Source organism: Haliotis rubra, unplaced genomic scaffold, assembly GCF_003918875.1.
Source record: "Haliotis rubra isolate DU_JTF1 unplaced genomic scaffold, ASM391887v1 Scf68, whole genome shotgun sequence".
Taxonomy (NCBI): domain Eukaryota; kingdom Metazoa; phylum Mollusca; class Gastropoda; order Lepetellida; family Haliotidae; genus Haliotis; species Haliotis rubra.
Window position 1 is genome coordinate 716,271 of NW_025767390.1, and position 6,629 is coordinate 722,899.

A 6,629-nucleotide genomic window follows, 5' to 3' on the forward strand; every position below is an offset into this window, starting at 1 on the left:
ATACACTTGTAAGCTTTATACCACTTTCTATCAGAATTCCTTACACTATTTTCCACGAAACTAATGATTATGTTTTACTATTTTTAATCAAACAATTAATTGTAATTTTATCGTAATATTGCTTGAGTTCAAATGATGTCAAAGCTGGTGTAACCAAATCCCTAATTGAATTACAATTTAGAAAACAGACATGTTAAAAATGATTAGATTTATTAAAAATACCTGCATTGACAAATTCATGAAGCCTGAAATTACAGACGAAATCCTCAACAGAAGAGTTGAGTTCGAGTGTTCACCTTCTCACAGTGTCAGTGTCTACGCATGAGATGACGTGTACGGGACACACACCGATGATATGTTGTGAGGACAATAGTATTGGAGAGTTTGCCTTTTAAGGACACAAGTTGAAGGCTTATTCATTTTCTATGCATACATCGTAAAGGTAGCATACACACCTTTGCGCTGTCGGTATGAGGAAGTGTTTTGTGTTGTAATGATTAGAAAAACGCCCTGCGCCAGGTATGTTATTAATGACTGTGTGTAGGTTTATACAGTTTTTAGGGCTTACTGGGCAGACTGGGTGTAGACAGGCTGTGTTCATTTCCCTTGAAGATAGTCATCAAACGCTCTTTCCAATTGCTGGTTAATCACACAATGATTTGTATATTTTAGTACTATATTTAACGTGTCTTGGGTTTTCCCATAGACAAAAACGTCATGTGCTCGTGCAGGCATTCTAGTCTTTCAGGTAACGTTCGACATCGTCCACTCGAATAACTTATAAACATATAACTTAATAACTACACAAACAAAATACAAAAATATTACTTAGATCACTAGCTGTTGTCAGCTATAGCATTACATGTAATCAGTTATACTACTACGTGTCAGTTGTTATAGCACTACGTGTCAGTCGTTAAACCACTACGTGTCAGCTGTTATACCACTACGTGTCAGCTGTTATAGCACTACATGTCAGTCGTTATAGCACTACGTGTCAGTCGTTATAGCACTACGTGTCAGTCGTTATAGCACTACGTGTCAGTTGTTATACCACTACGTGTCAGTCGTTATACCACTACGTGTCAGTCGTTATACCACTACGTGTCAGCTGTTATACCACTACGTGTCAGTCGTTATAGCACTACGTGTCAGTCGTTATACCACTACGTGTCAGTCGTTATACCACTACGTGTCAGCTGTTATAGCACTACATGTCAGTCGTTATAGCACTACGTGTCAGTCGTTATAGCACTACGTGTCAGTCGTTATAGCACTACGTGTCAGTCGTTATAGCACTACGTGTCAGCTGTTATACACTACGTGTCAGCTGTTATACCACTACGTGTCAGTCGTTATAGCACTACGTGTCAGTCGTTATAGCACTACGTGTCAGTCGTTATACCACTACGTGTCAGTCGTTATAGCACTACGTGTCAGTCGTTATACCACTACGTGTCAGCTGTTATACCACTACGGGTCAGCTGTTATACCACTACGTGTCAGTCGTTATACCACTACGTGTCAATCGTTATACCACTACGTGTCAATCGTTATACCACTACGTGTCAGCTGTTATACCACTACGTGTCAGCTGTTATACCACTACGTGTCAGCTGTTATAGCACTACGTGTCAGTCGTTATGTCACTACGTGAGAGTCGTTATAGCACTACGTGTCAGTCGTTATACCACTACGTGTCAGTCGTTATACCACTACGTGTCAGTCGTTATACCACTACGTGTCAGCTGTTATACCACTACGTGTCAGCTGTTATACCACTACGTGTCAGTTTATACCACTACGTGTCAGTCGTTATACCACTACGTGTCAGTCGTTATATACGTGTCAGTCGTTATACCACTACGTGTCAGCTGTTATACCACTACGTGTCAGTCGTTATAGCACTACGTGTCAGTCGTTATACCACTACGTGTCAGTCGTTATAGCACTACGTGTCAGTCGTTATATCACTACGTGTCAGTCGTTATAGCACTACGTGTCAGTCGTTATAGAACTACGTGTCAGTCGTTATAGAACTACGTGTCAGCTGTTATACCACTACGTGTCAGTTGTTATAGAACTACGTGTCGGCTGTTATACCACTACGTGTAAGTCGTTATAGCACTACGTGTCAGTCGTCATAGCACTACGTGTCAGTTGTTATAGCACTACGTGTAAGTCGTCATACCACTACGTGTCGGTGGGTATAGCACTACGTGTCAGTCCTTATACCACTACGTGTCAGCTGTTATACCACTACGTGTCAGTCGTTATAGCACTACGTGTCAGTCGTTATAGCACTACGTGTCTGTCGTTATACCACTACGTGTCAGCTGTAATACCACTACGTGTCAGTCGTTATAGCACTACGTGTCAGTCGTAATAGCACTACGTGTCAGTCGTTATAGCACTACGTGTCAGTCGTAATAGCACTACGTGTCTGTCGTTATACCACTACGTGTCAGCTGTTATACCACTACGTGTCAGTCGTTATAGCACTACGAGTTATGTGTTATATCACCACGTGTCATCTTGTGAGAGGACAACCCAAAGTGAGGAGGATGTGGAGGTTCAAAAGGGGAGAAAACGAACAATTGTCAACATATTAAGTAGTCAGGAGCCTACTGTAGACCGTTATAAATAGTCGTGTATACAATGACCTCACCCTAGTTTTATGTAACAAGGAAACGTAAAGCAGGGGTGTTCATTTCACGTCCTGGAAGGTTATTGCGACCCTTGTAGTCATGTAGAGGGTTTAACTTTACATTGCTACTGTGTAACAGGATAAACGTACCACCGTAGAGTGAGTGAGTTTAGTTTTACGCCGCACTCAGCAATATTCACGCTATATGGTGGCGGTCTGTAAATAATCGAGTCTGGACCAGACAATCTAGTGATCAACAGCATGAGCATCGATCTACGCAATTGAGAACCGATGACATGTGTCAACCATGTCAACCAAGTCAGCGAGCCTGTCCATCCGATCCCGTTAGTCGCCTCTTACGACAAGCATGGGTTACTGAAGATCAATATTCTAACCCGGATCTTCACGGGTTACCACCGTAGAGCTCTTAACGGCATCTGCACTACTGTGCGTGCCCGTGTGCGTGTGCGTGTGCGTGTGCGTGTACGTGTGCGTGTGCGGATAAGCTTACGCAATCGTGTTGGTGATCATACTTGCATTTAGATGAAGCAAACTACTGGTCGATATCATGAGCATCAACACACGTCATCAATGTACTATGACAAGATTACGTATTCTCCTGTTCGTGTTCATGGTCAAACCTGCACTTAAACCAAGCAAACTACTGGTTAATATCATGAGCATCAACACACGTCATCAATGTACTAGGACAAGATTACGTATTCTCCTGTTCGTGTTCATGGTCAAACCTGCACTTAAACCAAGCAAACTACTGGTTAATATCATGAGTAATAACACACGTCATCAATGTACGGCAATGTTGATTCCCATTCTGTTCAGCTCTTATATACGACAGGCGATCCAATGCAAGAAAACACAGATAAAACAAATACAACTGTTTGTTAGGTCGTCTTCATTTAGATTAAAATCGAAACCTTTTTGACAAGTATGGGCATCATTGTAGATTATTTGTCCCTGTGATGACAGAAAACCAACCCAAAGCATGTATTATATGTTGATAATTATCTAGTGTCAAATAATAGCGTCCAGATCATGCACACCGGTCAATAACAGCATGAGCATCCACGTCCCCGCGTTATGATGAACTCTTATATTATTTTTAAATTATACATTTTTGTTAACACCGTTTTTGTTATCATCATCATCATCATCATCACAACCATCACCACCTCGCTCGTCACGCTGAAGACCAGGGTTCGATTCCCCACATGGGCACAATGTGTTAAGCTTATTTCTGGTGACCCCCGCCGTGTTATTGCTGGAATATTGCTAAACGCGGCGTAAAACCATACTCAGTCAGTATTATTAATCTTGGACACCACTTCGAATTAGAACATATTCAATGCATGTTTGCCTTGCTATTACCAAATCGCCAAATTGCACGTTTAGGTTCCGATTTATCAACACCTTCTATATTATCATCATCATCATCATCATCGCAACCATCACCACCACAATGTTCCTCCTCCTCATTATTATAAGTATTCATCTTCGAAAAAGAATGTATTCAATGAACGTTTGCCTTGCTATTACCAAATCGCAGAATCGCACGTTTAAGATCCGATGTCCTACAGGCCTTCGGGCATTATTATGTCGAACCGGTCATATTTAGCCCATGGGGGTAATGCTTTACTGGCCGTGGAGCCCCGGGCTTATCGGGCGAGGGTGATATCATAGTTACATCGCTGCATGCTAATGTAGTGGTACTTGAGTGTATTAAAGTACCACTGATGACAGCAACGCCAGGGTTATCATCCACGCCATCAGCACAGTTACCATACAGTCAGACATAAAGTGTTATCTCGATGGTAAAGTCTGAGTACGGTACAGAAACAAACGTTACGTGTCATGACAAAGTCTTTTAAACATCAAACAAAACTCCTAGAAACGCTGTAAAAACATTTTAATACACCTTGCGTCATTGTCGTATTTTCTTGAGTATGGTACGCAGTCAAGTATTATGCGTACCCCCGCCCTCTGTCCTTGGGGGATTTAGTAATTTGTAAAATTCAGGGATTTTTTCGCGTTTTATGGCAAAATACTACATCCTTTCAGGATGTATGTTTTCTCCAGAATTTTTTATTGTTATATTTGTTAAAGTTCATTTTCTCCCCAAAATACCCTCTCGATTTATTTATTCGTGTCCTCACGATTTATCGATGATTTGGCAAATCGTTGGACTGAACGAGCTGTCGCAAGAACAGCTAGACTAACAACAAGTCTCTGAAATGAACATATTTTACAGAAAAAAAGTTCCTAAATTATCAACATAAAATATAATGAAAAGGAGACCAGAGACTTTCTTCTTTTCTTGAAACTGTGGAAATCTAGACTTGTCACAGATTCTAGACTTGCATGGATTCTCTTGGATATATTTGTTTCAGGGTCTGTATGACAGACTAAGTAACAGCATACTTTCTACAGTAACACATGTTAGGTCTGTATATTAAAATAACTGGAAGTATTCTAATTGTTGAATACCAAGAACTGCATGAAATATTGGGCTGATGACAAAAAGCCAAGTATGCTTAATCACTGATCCGACATTTAAATGAATATTCTCCAGGGTCAAGATATACAATAAGCTTTCTGTATACTCATATACCTATGGGTTTGATGAACTCAAATTGTCTTAAACTGTTTTAAATCTTAGGAAATATATATATATTGCTTTTAAACTTTATGGTACACAACGCAAATAACTGTAATAGTAGTAAAAGGTTATATTTATTAATGTGCTTTGTACATATATATCAGTATGCATATCTATTCAATTTTGGGACAAGTGTTTATATGATGCTTTTGTAAAACATGTTTGTTTATTTTACAACTTTAATGTCCTATGGGCCTGTGGCCTCAGGCGTAAAGCTACGTATGACTTTGATAATGGAAAAGCAGATACAGCACATTACTTTATTAATGCAGACATGTACCATCCATTAAGAATAACAGTCATGTTAATTTCAACAAAGAAATGTGCTTAAGCCGTTCGGCAGTTACAGCAAATATTTGCCCATAGTCATTGAAGGTAATGTTATGTACTTCTGAAATTGACACATAATGATAATGATTGATCGCTTGTCAGACTGACGTGAGTTATACACGTAATTGACAGCTGGCTGGGAGAGCAATGAGCACGGATAGTGTAACGTTGTGACGTTTTGTCAGGTACGGGATCTACCTGTACAGGTGACACTGGCTGACCAACATCTGAAGGACGTAACTGGACACTTGACCTAGAGGCGTGACGATGAATATACTTATGTCTATTGTTCGGCATTATTGTAGAAACAATAGGTAACTGTGACGAAGAACGCCATTGTTGAAATGTACAACGTATGGCTGGATGATCAAAGACTTGTAATTTATGGGGCTTATTTATAATGTACTGGAGGGAAAACAATATGATGGGGCAAAACTATGACATGAAGATAAAATTAGCATATGTTTAAATTTAATGTTTTTGGACATCATGTGAATATTGTTCTAGAAAATTTAGTTAACTTGCGGGCAAAGTAAAGTTTTCATCAATGTTTAAAGGTGTCAAACCTGACGTTTTGAAAACTGTGTGTGCGTGCGTGTGTGTGTAGGGGAGTGCAGTCAACTTCTGCATTGCAATGAGTGAAATATCCATAGAACTTGGTTCTAAAATGCCTCCCAAACAAATTTTGATAACGCTTGTGTTTTAGTGTTTTGAGTGTTTGGTCATTTTCCGGGGGTAAATTCATTATGGAAGATTCTGTTCTAACCACGAAGGATTACAGACTGGAATATTAACCCATGGCCACCTCCGACCCACCTTCACATCGGTGTTCGCAGTGTTTGACTTGGTTTATTGTGTATTTCATACATAATTGCTCCTTATGTCAACCATTCGTTTGCCAGGTAACGACTCAGTTATTAACAGTCGTGATAGATACGGAATAACGCTGACTGCTGCGATAGATAACACTCCCTCACT